The 14817-nt window shown below is 37.7% G+C and overlaps 1 pseudogene; it reads left to right on the forward strand.

Moving 5' to 3' along the window:
- Positions 1-593: 593 nt before the first annotated feature.
- Positions 594-3800, forward strand: LOC107139741 (annotated as a pseudogene).
- The last annotated feature ends 11017 nt before the right edge of the window (positions 3801-14817 follow it).

Raw genomic sequence — 14817 nt, forward strand, 5'->3', positions numbered from 1 at the left:
GAGGCACTTAAAACCAAATAGAGAAAACTCACATGTGAAGCTTATATTTAAAGGTTGATAAATCTAATAAAATACAGGCTGTCCTGAGAACATTTAGGACAAGGTGGTATTTAGTAAGATGTACTTTGGGAAAGCCTGGTTTAATTGTTTAATGAATAAACGTTATCTTTAGGTGAACAATCACAAATTGTTTCTAATTTACTATGGACATGACATTGTGCTAGTGATATTTAAAAAATATAAAGGAATAAGACAGGAACCTTGCTTTTAAAACTTCTCCAGTCGAGGTGACAATCAATAAAAAGAATGACATAAATAATGCAAGCCAGAATAAAATTACACATAAATCTGCATGGCTCAGTTACCCATTAAAATGCTATCTATCTTCCAGACAAGTATCATGGTTTCTGGGAAATACTCTCCCAACTCTGAATCCCACTGCACCATGGGGGATTTTTTTTTCTGTACTTATGCCATACTGCCTTAAGGGAAAGTTATTTGTATGTATCTCTGATCTACCAGGCTAAACAGTCAAACTTGTGCTATGAACACTGGATGTTTTCCCCAGAGCATTCAGTCATTTGGGGGAACCAATGGGTAAGTTATAATGAGTAAGATACCAAACTTTGTTGCCATATGACTGGCTGAATCCTGTATCTGACATTGAACACCTGTGTGACTTTGGGTAAATCCTTAAAAGTCTTCAACTTCAAATTTCTCATTTGCAGAAGAGAGATCATAATATTCATATCTACATAATCATATATTGTTTTAGCAGAGATGATACATATAAATAATCTAGTGCCTTTTTAGTTAGTACTCTCAGTAATGAGAGATGTTGTTGTTATGACTTAGTTACAGCACAGTGCTCTGCCTCAAGTGTTTGTGTAATATACATATTGGGAGAAAGGGAGCTGGAGGCCAGGCCAGGCCCCAAAGCACATGGTCCATTGCCTCCCTGTCTCTTGCAAGGTCCCAACACAATAAAGATGGAAGAAGTTTGAAAAGATCCCTTGGGTCAGACTAACTACTTACTGTATTGAGGCCAAGGAACAGCAAGATGAAATAAATGATGTTGATTAGACATTGATACGGAAAAGCTTGATGATGAGGATGGAAAAACTCAATATTTGGACTGAAATGTTCATATTTAATAGAAGACAAAGGATAAGACTACAAATGAAAGGAATGCAGAAGATACAGTTTTCAAGAATGATGACCTCACCAATTATGATCAATAGGAACTAGGTGGTGGGTAGGTGCAGTGTCTGACTGAACTGGGAAAGGACATGGTCCGTTGGGACATCTTTGCTCTGGAACGTGTGCTCCACCAGGCCTGTGCACTGAACAGGGGGAGTGTGGGGTGACATGCAGGTGTATCTCTGTGCCTCATCATCCACTAGCACTGCCTAGACAGCCCACAGGCCTAAGCACTGTGAAGATCTGAACTTTGGAGCACATCATTGACCACTAGTGGGAAGTTCTACATCTGCCACGTAGAAATACCCAAACCATATAAACAGGAATGTGGTTAGAGTTGGTGTGCTAGACAGACATATAGATATCTCTGGAAAGCTGCAGAGCCACAGATGTTTCAACACAGAGTGGGAACTGCTTTCCATGGTGAAGTCTCTTATTGGTGCAACAAAAACCAAAACATGGGCAAAAATACTCTGTAGTTACCCTGTAAAGAAAACAATGGAACTACAGAACACTAAAGAAAGAAATTAAAGAAGACCTTAGAAGGTAGAAAGATCTCCCTTGTTCTTGGATAGGCAGAATTAATATTGCAAAATAATCTCACTGATTATGATCAATAGAAACTAGGTAATGGGTAGGTGCAGGGTCTGATTCAATGCAATTCTAATCAAAATCCCAGAGATATTCTTCATAGAAATAGAAAAAGCAATCATGAAATTCAGCTGGAAAAATAAGAGAGCCAGAATAGCCAAAGCAATCCTTAGAAGAAAAGTGAAGCGGGAGGCATCAAAACACCAGGCCTTAAACTATACTACAAAGCTGTAGTAATAAAAACAGTGTGGTATTGGCACCAAAATAGATCTGTAGACCAATGGTACAGAATAGAGGACATAGAGACAAACCCACATGAATACAGTTATCTCATACTACACAAAGGTGCCAAAAACATATATTGGAGAAAAGAATGGGAGAAAATTTTTACCACATGTATATCAGATAGAGCACTAATGTCCAGAATATATAAAGAACTCAAAAAACTTAACACCAAAAAGTAAATAAATAATCCAATAAATAAATAACCCAATCAATAAATGCATTAAGGAACTGAACAAACATTTCTAAGAAGATATAGAAATGATCAACAAATACATGAAAAAAATGTTCAACATCTCTAGCAATTAAAGAAATGCAAATCAAAACTACTCTAAGATTTCATCTCACTCTAGTCAGAATGGCAATTATCAAGAATACAAGCAACAGGGCCAGACCCAGTGGCTCACACCTGTAATCCCAGCTGCTCAGGAGACTGAGACAGGAGAATCGCGAGTTCAAAGCCATTCTCAGCCAGGATGAGGCACTAAACAACTCAGTGAGACCCTATCTCTAAATAAAATACAAAATAGGGATAGGGATGAGGCTTAGTGGTCGAGTGCCCCTGAGTTCAATCCCTGGTAAGAAGAAGGAGAAGGAGAAGGAGAGGGAGAAGGAGAAGGAGAAGGAGAAGGAGAAGGAGACAAGCAACAATAAGTGTTGGTGAGAATGTGGGGGGAAAGGCACACTCTTGCTTTGCTAGTGGGACTGCAAATTGGTGTAACTAATCTGGAAAGCAGTATGGAGATTCCTTAGAAAACTTGGAATGGAACCACCATTTGCCCCAGCTATCCCATTCCTCAGTCTATACTCAAAGGACTTAAAAACAGCATACTACAGGGACAGCCTCAGCAACATTTATAGCAGCACAATTTATAGTAGCTAAACTGTGGAACTAACCTAGATGCCCTTCAGTAGATGAATGGATAAAGAAACTGTGATATATATATATATATATATATATATATATATATATATCCCAGTATTAAAAGAGAATAAAATCATGACATTTGCAGATAAATGGATGGAGTTGGAGAATATCAGGCTAAGTGAAGTAAGCCAATCCCCAAAATCCAAAGGCCAAATGTTTTTTCAGGTAAATGGATGCTGATCCCCAATGCCGGGGAGTAGGTAGAGGGTAGGGACACAAGGGAGGAATGGAGGAACTTTGGACAGGGCAAAGAGGAGGGAGGGAAAGGGAGGGGGCATGGGGATAGGAAAGATGGTGGAATGAGATGGAAATCATTACTCTAAGCACATGTAGAAGATAAAAATGTTGGTGTGACTCTACTTTGTGTACAACCAGAGACCTGAAAAATTGTGCTCCATTTATATATTATGAATAGAAATGCATTCTGCTGTCATGTATAACTAATTAGAACAAATAAATAAATAAATTTTAAAAAGAAAACAGTGGAACTTAAATGTACTAATATTTAATTTACCAAAGTGGTTTCAATAGATAAGATACTTATATAAAAACTATATCCTCAGGACCCGAAAAAAAAGGTCTTTTGACCTACGAAGCCATAATAACTGTGAAAAGAGTTAGCCTCAGCAGTCATCTTGGAGGATTGATGATGGGCACAATATCTTCAAATGCTAATAATGGCTGATAAGCAAAGGAATGGATAATATATAAATTAATTGCCAAGATTGAGTAGCTGATAGCTTCAGCAAGAGGAAGGATAAGAACACCAAAGGCAGCAGTTTTTGTAGAGAAATCATAATGGATGTTAGTATACAATATCAGTTCATCCAGGTCTCTCCAAGCTGACAATGTCTTTGTTTTGTTACTTTAAAAATGCAACTATAATTTCATGAGAATTCTTTTAATAAGCTGGAATAAATCTATGTGACTTTTGATGAAAGCAAAAATATATAAGGATTCTAAATCAAAGGGATCATCTGAGATTAGTGTAGCTTGAAATGACTATAATTTTTGAGGGTTCTAGTATTTATATGAAAATTTAATGGCTTTTTAAAAGTACTTGAAAGAAATTGGTATTGATGTTGAGTTTCCTTAAGTGGAATTTTAAAGGTTTCTAGACACTGAAACTCTACCTGGATTTGGACCAACCCGAGAACAAAGCAGAGTCCCCTCCCACAGACACACAATTGCCTCACTGTGGTAAACCAAAGCATCATGCATGAGGGAACTCACTTTGAAAGGAGAAGTGGTTAAAAAAAAAAAAAACATTAACTTATATAAATAAACTTGATCTGCCAATCATCACAGAGTTTTGATTTGGCACATAAATGATATTCTTGGAGTGAAAATCATCACTAAAAAATATTTGATTCAACAAAAATATTCTTTTATTTTATTAAAGAGTACTGAATTGGCTGGGCACAGTGGGGCATGCCAATAATATCCCACCTATTTGGGAGATTGAGACAGGAGGGTCACAAGTTTGATGCCAGCCTGGGCAATTTAGGGAACCCCTGTCTCGAAATAATAAATAAATAAATAAATAAGGCTGCGGATGCAGACCAGTGGTAAAGCATCCTTGGGTTCAATCCCCAGAACCTATAAAGAAAAAATTTAAAAAAAATTAAAGCATACTGTATTGGTTTACCAAAGTTTTGTAATAAAATTATTACCTGAAACAAATAATAACAAAAAAAAAAAGAAAGAAAGAAACTAGGTTGAGTGAAGCAGAGTCTAAGAGACCAATAAGTGATATCCATGTTAAATAACAAAGCTGTCAGATCTCAGATCTAAGACACAGCCCTGTGCTCTTTGTTACACTCTGTGATAATGCATCAAGTAAGCGTGGGCCTAGATAAATGAGGAGCTGGGAGAAATTACAATATCATATTTAGGGATGGTTAGTTGCCATGAGCTGCAATTGCCTAGACCATAATTCTGAAAATGAATTCTTAGGATGGCATGTAGCCTACAATGACCCACCAAATACTTCCTTATGAAATTATAATTTTCCATAAGAATAACCTTGTCACATGGTTATCATGGACCTTATTACTCACTTAGGGTATCTTTTTAACAGTAGATCTTGAAGAATTGAATGCATTGTATAAAAAAAGAGGTAAGAAAAGAGTTAAATATTTCCCCAGGAATCTTTTGGAAGAGAACTCAGATTTCTCTAAAACATTTTAACAAGCTACTTTCAGTCTTGCATTTGCTACATGATTACATATAACAACTGATTACATAATGATAAAATTGACTATTTTAAAAGATCTGTTTTTACCTTCCTGAAATAATAAAACACTTTGATCTTGTTATATGCTAATGACTTTCTCAATCAAGATAAAAAGTTGAAGGTGCAATGTTTGATTTTTTTTCCCTAGTACTGTGATTAAAGTCATGGAAACATTTTGTTTATTTCCATTCCCATTCTTCTCCACACCGTGACCTGGGGAAGTTTGTTCTTGAAGACCTTTGTTAGAATTGTGAATGTTTTCCCATAGAAATAATGCTAAGAATTAATATATATACCATATTTGAAATATTACTGGTTCTATACTCCAAGTGTCTAATATACAGGCTAAACCACAAAGTTCAGTCAATAGTAATATTCCTGATGTGTTACAAATTAATTTTTAAACACACAATCTGTTCAAAATGTCAAGATTCTATGAACACTTTAAAATTGGGCCATCAATTACATTTAGACAATTCCTGTTAGATGACAAGTGTGTTCGTAGTAGCAAATTTTACACCCAAGGAGGCTCTTACATAACAGATTTCTAAACTCATAGGGAACCAAGGCTAGAATTATCTTCAGAACCACTCAAGCTGCCTCCTCATTTTAAGTAAAGAAACTGAGGCCAAAGAGAACAAAAGAGGTGAAATGATTTGTATACTCCAGAAGTTAAGAGGCAAGCTAGGACTTGAAACCATTACCAAATTCCATGGATTCTATTTAGTTGATAAAATGCTTTTTATTTATTTATTCTTCATTCATGTATTGAAGAATCATTTACTATGGCCTCCAGTGTGCAAAATCTTCTAGCTGCTGAGAAAATTCAAAGAGCCAAAACTGATTTTTGCCCTTAATTAATTAAAATCTAATTGGGCATAAAGACAGAGCATTAGAAAACTAAATTGCTGCACAAGAGTTACATAAACATAAAAGTTATGTCAGCATACATGATTAAATGTGAATTGAATTATTCAGATAATGTGTTACAAATTCAGAAGACAAAGAAGTCAGAGTGGATTTCAGGGGTCAGAAAAACCTTCATAAAAGATAAAATTCAGATCTACCCACACATCTGTCCATCCCATGGGTACTTTTGAGTGCCCAATATTCTCCATATACTATGCCAAATTGTAGGAATAGAAGTATGAAAACATTGTTCATGATTTCCAAGATTCATAGTCTAATGGGAATGACAAGGAGAAGGGGACGAGGAGCATGAGGAAGAGGGTCCGTGTGGCATGCTTAGGAGATGCTAGTATTTTAAAGATAATAGAGGTACAAATGGGATTAGGTGAAGCAAAAAAGGTACTTAGAGAACAAGATTTAAGGAAGGACTCACACCTGGACTCTGCAAGCACAGAGTTGGCACTTTCCGGGACCCGAGAGAGAGCATCTCCATGAATTTGTACTCTGTATACCTCACTTGCCTCCCTCTAGTCCTGGCCCATTAGCGCTAAGTAGCCATCACCCAAAGTGAAAGGATGGGGCAAAGCACAGGAAAAAAGAAAAAAGGAGTAAAAACACCCTGAATAGGGTATGAATAAGATCTTCCACTAATCCCTAGATTGCCCTGAATAGGTTTTCCTATATATTTCATATATAGTCTATATTCTTTCTTCATCTGCAAAATGAAAGGTTTAATCTAGACTAATGCATTTCAGACTGTGACCTGCACAACAATGTAGAATCTTAAGAAAACAACTGAGGAAAGGGCCACTGAGAGGGGAGGGCTGGAGATCCCTTGCCTTGCTTTAACCACGCTAGCCATCTTTTACTGGTTTTTGTTAAGATGATTTTTACACTTATATTTGGAATAAAGTTTTCAATTATTTTTTAAAAATTTATTAGCAAAATCAACTATCAAGTTGATCCTCTAATGATTTTTTTACACTTGTCCTTTTTTATGAGGAATCTGGTTTATGCTAAGGGCGAGAGAGGATAGTTATAACTATAGTTGACTGGTGGTACTGGAGTAATAGTCAAGGCAAGGGCATTGATCTCTTGCCAGTCCTGTGGTGAGTGCATAAGGCTGTTCCCACATGAAGTGCTGACTGAGTCTTTTGTTTTTAATATTTACTTTTTAGTTATAGGTGGACACAATATATTTTACTTCTATGTGATGCTGAGGATGGAATCCAGTGTCCCACACATGCTAGGCAAGTGCTCCACCTCTGAGCCACAACCCCAGCCTGCTGACTGAGTCTTGATGATTTGAGTCAGGAAGAGGAAGGACAGGCTAGATGTCAGTCCAGGGCTTCAATGGGAGTGAATGATCTGAACAGGATGATGCCTTGGAGTTGCAACCCAGAAGTCCTGATGCCATAGAGTTTTGTGGCTGTGAAATGACCTTCCTGGTTGTTGTAGAGCTATAGTACTTTCTGGCTGCTCTCCCAATATATCACTTAGTTAGTGATGGGTGACAAGGTGACACACATGAGGTGCTTGTTGAACTATTAGCTCAGATCCTGAGCTAATTTTGTAATTAATAGCTAAATATATTATTTGCTGTATTTTAAGAAGCAAGTTAATGATTTTTAAAGACTCACGAGTCTTTGCAATCATCCTAAAGAAATAATTAGGAGCAAGGGTGCAGTGGGAGAGTGGATAAGCATAAAGTACAGCAGTCTGGCTCCGGTTTGTGAACTGGCACAGTGATTTAAGTGGTTATTTAGAATCTGAGTTTTAAAATGTAGCCATCACCCTACTGTGTATAGCAAGAGTGGATAATTTCATGCTCCGAATGACAAGTAGAAAGAGTGAGTTTTAGTTTAAAGAACACAGGAGACAAGGTTGCTTTGATAATAAACTTTAGCACTGTACCCAAATTGGAACTGATGTCTCAGAAAGTGGATGAAGAGAAACTCCTAAGGGAGTTCTTTAGGGAATGTCTTCTTCAAGTCTGCACTTTAAAGACATCATTTCAGTTAATCCAACAGCTTAAGCTGCTCAGTGTCCATCTTAGAAATTGAGACTCGGAGAGAATAGTTGAATTGCTGGAGTCACAAAGCTCATAATGAGGGGCAGAATTGTTCTTCAAATTCAGTTCTAATTTCAAATAAAGTGCTTTTCAAGTATATCCCAAGGATGTGATGGAAAGAATACCAAGAACACAATTATTTTCAGGGTAGTGCAGTTTGTGAGAACCATAAGTTGTAAGAAAACACAAGCTTACTACTATATAACCCAGCACCAATTGCAATGTTGAGTCAATAGACACCAAATGAGAGTTGAGATGAAGAGTTGCAGGTACCACCACAAGCCCATTATAAATATGGGATTTTAATGTACATGTATACTCATCATATGTGCAAGAAGGGAAAGTGTACGGCTTTTGCTGAATAATAGGCATATTCATAAATCTTTGGCCCTGTGGTGGCACTCCTGTAATCCCAGCTACTGGGGAGGCAAAGCACAGGAAAAAAAGAAAAAAGGAATAAAAACACCCTGAATAGGGTATGAATAAAGGCAGAAGGATAGCAAGTTCAAAGCCAGCCTGGGCAACTTAGTGAAAACTTGAATAAAAATATGATTTAAAAAGGGCTGGGGATGTGGCTCAGTTGTAAAGTGTATATCACAGGCAAGGAGCTGGATTCAGTCCTCAGTACTGGAAAACAAAACAAACAAATCTTTGGCCTTTATTTCAAATCCAGTTTTGCTCATCAACCAAGCAGGCAATGACCTGTTGGGGGTACTGCCATGCCAATGCCTCTTCTGATCCAATAAAGACTCCTCTCCTACAGAGTAAAATCCCTACCAGGCTAGATGATCATTTCTAGTATGTTTGAATATAAATTCAACAGGAAATTAAAATGAGATTCTTTTTCAGTTTTGAGTTAGGCAGTAATCAGAGTACTGATGCAAGAGCAGGACAACCTCCCCCATGCCACACCACTACTACATATTGACTTACAAAGAAAGGCACTGAGAAGGTGCTCCGTGGCTGGTGAAACCCTCAGCAGAATGAACACTATCCACAGGGTTTAGAAAGTGGGCAGGAATTGAATTAGTGAAGAGATTTCTTTGGAGGAACCAGAAAGCCAGACTGACCCTTCCTTCTACCTTGGATGACAGCTACAAACTTCTACGAACAAGCTTAAATATATCCACTTTAAGAACTGTGCTCCCTAAATTTGGAAATAGGTGAGTAACTCTCCATAAGAATGCTTAAAGTGGTCTTAACAGGGGTCTGAGTCCCATCCAGGAAATTTAGACAGTGAGAGAAAGGGCTAGGCACTTCCCGAGAGAGGCAGGAGCCAGTGGCTTGTCTTGTCTTGGGTCTTGCCCAATAAGGCCACTGCCAGTGGACTGAGGTCTTTTGCAGAAAGAAGCAGGTTAAACCTCTTGGTTGCCCAGGGACTGATGAAAGCATCTCAGATCAAGGGGCCTGCATGAGAGAAGGGTTTGGCAGAGATGTTGTCAGCACTAACTGTCAGCTACAGAGAAAGAGTATGCAGCCATGGAGTCAAGAAATCCCTGGCTAATCACCTAACCCTTCTCTATTCATTCCACTCCCCTTTGACTCAGTTGGAGTCTATCATGACACTTTGTCTTGTGAGTATTAAGGTAAATGAGTACAAGAACCATACCTCCTACTGCTGACTTCCTTCCTAGGGCAGGCTGTGGTTGGAGGAGAGGATCTCAGAATCTTGATAGCTAAATAAGTTAGCCATTCTAGTTACTGAATTGCTTTTTACCAAAGCTGACTACAGGACTTTATATTGTCCGAGAGTGACCAGGAAAGGTAATGCCTGCTTACAATATCATTCAGGATGGCAAAGCATAATTTTCAAAGGAAAAAAATTAGCCCTCATATAAGCACAGAATAAACATGTGTCAACATTTATTTAACTGATCAATGAAAGAACCAGAAGGATGTTAATGCAGTCTCAATAGCATTTGAGGAAGTGAATATTTATAGGAATAGATGAGGGTAGGATGTTGGAAGACTGAGAAATTAGAAGCCAAACTGGCTAAAGTCTTACCAAGCAATAAAACCATAACTTTGGGTTATTTCTTTTTTCTATCAGACATAAATCACTTGCAACATCAGAAAGTGTGAGCCCTCATTAGTGATAATGAACCGGCATGTTCTCCTAGAAATGAGGTCTCTTTGGGTGGGCCTATGAGACAGTCCAAGATGACATGTAGAAAACACAGCCATCCTCTTGCCTCACTAAAAAGTGAGTTAAAATCTTATTCTAATTTCCTTTACATTTACAAATTAAATTTACTAGAAATAAGCAACTATCTTGGTTGGGATTTTAGACTCTGTAGAAAGGGAGACTTTTTGCTTTTGGTACCAGCCATCGAACCCAGGGTCTGTGCATGCTAAGGGCATGCTCCACCACTGAGTTACACTCCTAGCTCCAAGGAGAGGTCTTATCCTGTCAGCAATGTTTTCAATTTTTTAAAATAATTTTTCTTAACAAGGATCACAGAAATTAGCCTTCCTCTGCTCTCAATTGATTTTAAAGAGCTGGTGAGACAAAAGGGTTGCATTTTGATCATGATGCATGGCCTATGGTTGCTCAACACATTAGATACCTATTTTCAGGTCTGCAAAGGTGCTTATGGCTTCCTCTCCTGACCAGGATTGCAGAAATGTGATGATTCAGTTCACCAGCAGAGTGCAGGACCCAGGGCCAGCGTGAAGCAGTAAGGACAGGATTATTTCAGTTTGAGGAAAGAAGAGCTGACTCAAGGAATGAATAACCAGGAAACCAAGGAGGGCAAGAGTCCAGGAAAGCTGATCTCTAGAGGTGGTGTTTAGGGATGATTTCTGGGCACAGAGGTGGGGCTACAGTTAAGAAGGAGGTGTGAAGGGCCAACGTGGCTTACCACATGTTTTGTTTCTGGCATTCTCCAAAAACAAGGATAGTATTTGCTTGTTTTTAACTGTACTCTATGTTCAGCTTCTGTATTTTTCCAAGTAACCTAAGAACTTTTCCTCAAAAATAAAAATAGGGGCTCAGTCTGCACAATCACATCATGAATGCATATTTAGTTTAATCTGGTCATAGACAAGAAACTTTAACAAAACACACCAGTGTATTGAAGTTATTGTTCTTTGTAATTTAAGATCGTCAAGTGTTTTGCAACAATTCAGAATTATGTTTTGGTCCTCAGCACCCATAGAACACACATACCAATGATTCCTCTACAGAGTGTTCTAACATTATGTAAATTTTTGTGGTGTCCAATTCAAAGGAACACAGTGGTTATTTAAGAGAGCGAGGTTATCTTCCTTGGACAAACATAGTTTTGTTTTTCCTAACAATAAGATAACAAATGAGAGCCGAGAGCCGGAGGTGCCCTTATGCCTCTTTCATTTTTGTAGAAAATCAGCCTTCCACTACAATTTTTGCTGACTGTCACAGGTCCTGACCTTTCCTTGAACAATGGCGGTAAGGAGTTAGCTGTTGCTATGATGGGCTGCCATCCTCATAATCTAACCCTGGAACCAGGCAGCTGACTGAGCTGTAGAGTCTTTCTCACTGGCCCGAAAGCTAAAACAAACAAACAAATAGATATATGTTTTCAAAGAAAAGTGCTTCTGCTCAGAAAATTGTGTGACAGCTACTGGAGAAATAGAAAACTAAAGGGAGGGAACACACACACACACACACACACACACACAAATGGACAGAACTCTTCCAGAAAAGAGTGAGGTGGCATGTCTAACACAGAAGAAAACATTAATAAAATAAAGCCTCATCCTTTTTTTTCCTCCTCTTAAATTGTGGGAAAAGAATCCATCTTGTTTGATAAATTGAAAATTTAAAAGAATTTGTAAAAGGAAGAGCAACAGACAGCACTATCTGTAATCTGGAAGGGAAATTCCTCAAAATAATAATTAAAGGGCTCCTTGAAAATCTATTTATGTGTGTTAGTATACTTGTTTTTAAAAATCAATAAATCTTGGCAACCATGTTGGTGTTTTAAAAATTCCCTGGTTTTTCCACAGCATGTTCAATGAAGACTAGAAACTTAAGGATGGTAAATCAAGTCCTAAAGTTAATAATNAAATATATATATATATATAAAATATATATATATATATATATATATATATATATATATATATATACCCCCATATATCTCTACAGACAGTCTCCAACTTACCATGTCATAAGAGTGATGTGTATTCAGCAGACACTATATGTTAAAATTTGAATTTCAATGTTTTCCCCAGCCTAGTGCTATGCATTATTCTCTCGCAAGCTGCAGCTCCAAGGCAGCAGCACAATCACAAATGGAAAATCCCCTTGGGGTACAGAGTGTTGTGTTGCTGGACTATGATGTTTGAGAGGTGAAGTGTTATTACATGCATTCTTGACTTACAGTATTGTCAGGATACAGTGGGTTCATTGGGACACAACGCCATCCTAAATTGAGGGGCATCTGTATGCTTTTAGCGTGAAAACATTCTTACTTTTATTTGAATCTTTCTAATAAACAAGTGAAATCACACTGGAGCCTCTATGAGGGAGCCACGGACCGCTTCTCCCACTCTCACTAAGCCCTGGCAAGGACAACATCAGGACTCAAGTTCCTACCAGGATTTAACTCAAACCCCCATGTTTTCCTTCTCTAAGTCTCCTTCCTAGAAAACACCTTTCATGGAGTGGAATGAAAATGAACATGGGGGAAATTAACTCCTTTGTTTAAAAGACTTTTCTGAGTAATTGAGACTGGAGCAGAAAGAAAAGGCAGTGAAAATTGCTCTGCTGAAATGTGGAACCAGGAGTGCTATGGCTTCCATGTGTCTATGTTTTGGAAACTCCATCCCTAATGTGGAGGTGTGGGGAGGTGAGACCTGGTAGATACATGTAAGTCCTGTGTAGATTCATGCTGTTATCATTAGTGGGTTTGCTATCTCAGTAGTGGGTTCCTTATGAAAAACAAGTTGGGTCTACCATCTATCTTTCCTGTCAGGTGACACCTTTCAACCATGCTATGAGGCGGCAAGAAGGCACTCAACAAAAAGGACCTCACTAAATGAGATCCTTCAGTCTTGGACTTTTCCAGACTTTGGAGCTGTGAGAAATTTTTTTCTTTATAAAAATTACCTAATCTGTTATAGTCTGTTATAACAGCAGAAGACAGACTAAGACAATCTCTTAGTAAAAATGATGGCTAGCATTTATTAAATACCTACTATGTGTTAGGCACACTGTAAGTACTTTATATTTTTTTGTTTTACAGTCTTTCAGTGAGGGAAAATGCTGAATTATTTTACAAAGTTCTAGTGCCTTATTCTGATGAGCTTTTGGAGGAACCTCAAAAGCTACTATTTTTTATGGTAGGTGCACCACCAATAGCGCATGGGGGTCCTGATTTCACTGTATTCTCATCAACACTTGCTATTTTATGGTTTTTTAATTGCCATCCTAATGGCTGGTGAGGTGGTATCTCAAGAGTTCTGATTTAAATTCCCTTAATGACTAGTGATGTTAACTATCTCTTCATGGGCTTGTTGACCTTTCCCATATTTTCTTGGTGTCTATTTAAGTCCTTTCTCCATTTTTAAATAGGGTAGTTTGTTTTTCTGTTGTTTTCAATTCTTGATGGATAATAATCACATAACAGATACATGACTTACAAATATTTTCTCCCATACTGTGGTTACCCTCTTTACTCTTTTAATAGTGGCTATTAATGTACAAGGTGTCTTAATTTTTTTTAAAGTCCAGTTTGTCTAGTTTTTCTTTTTTTGCCTGTAGCTTTGATGTCATGTCCAAGAAATCACTACCAAGTCCAGTGTCATGAAGTTTTGCCCTGTATTTTATTCTAAGAATGCCTTATTCTAAGTTTTATTTCTTACTTTTAGGTCATGGATCCATTTTGAGTCAATTTTTTTAAAAATATTTTTTAGTGTTGACGGACCTTTATTTTATTCATTTATTTATATGCGGTGCTGAGAATTGAACCCAGTGCTTCATACATGTGAGGCAAGCACTCTACCACTGAGCCACAACCCCAGGCCTTTGAGTCAATTTTTAAATAATGGTATTAGGTGAGAGTCCAAGTTCACTTTGTATATGTATATTCAGTTTTTAAGCACCATTTGTTAAAAACAACCTGCCCTTTCTCCACTGAATGGTGTTGGCACACTTGTTGAAAATCATTTTTCAACTCCATTCCACGGGTCTATATGATTGTCTTATGCCAATACACCACCGTTTTGCTTACTGTAGCTTGGTAGCAAATTTTAAAACCAGGAATTTTAAAAATATTCCATTACATTCAAATTTAGGACACAGTTGTCTTATCCAGATGTATGAAATTAAACATTTTCAGCATGTAGAAGCACCTGGTTTGTATATTGAAACAGACTGAATTTGTCCCACCTGCCACATACACAATTAAGAACAAAATTTCTCCTGCTGAGAAAGGAAGTTAACTCTGCACCCTGACAGGTGACGAAGAGGCTGAAAGGGAAGATCACCCCCTTGCCAACACAGGGTAACTAAATCTGCATGCGTGTATTTTCCTGCCTGTTGTCCCATGTTCACCCTCTTCAGGCCAACTAAATCTACATATGTGTTGTCAACTGACTTTTGTTTCTATAAATTGT

Source organism: Marmota marmota, unplaced genomic scaffold (assembly GCF_001458135.2).
Source record: "Marmota marmota marmota unplaced genomic scaffold, marMar, whole genome shotgun sequence".
In the NCBI taxonomy this organism is placed as follows: domain Eukaryota; kingdom Metazoa; phylum Chordata; class Mammalia; order Rodentia; family Sciuridae; genus Marmota; species Marmota marmota.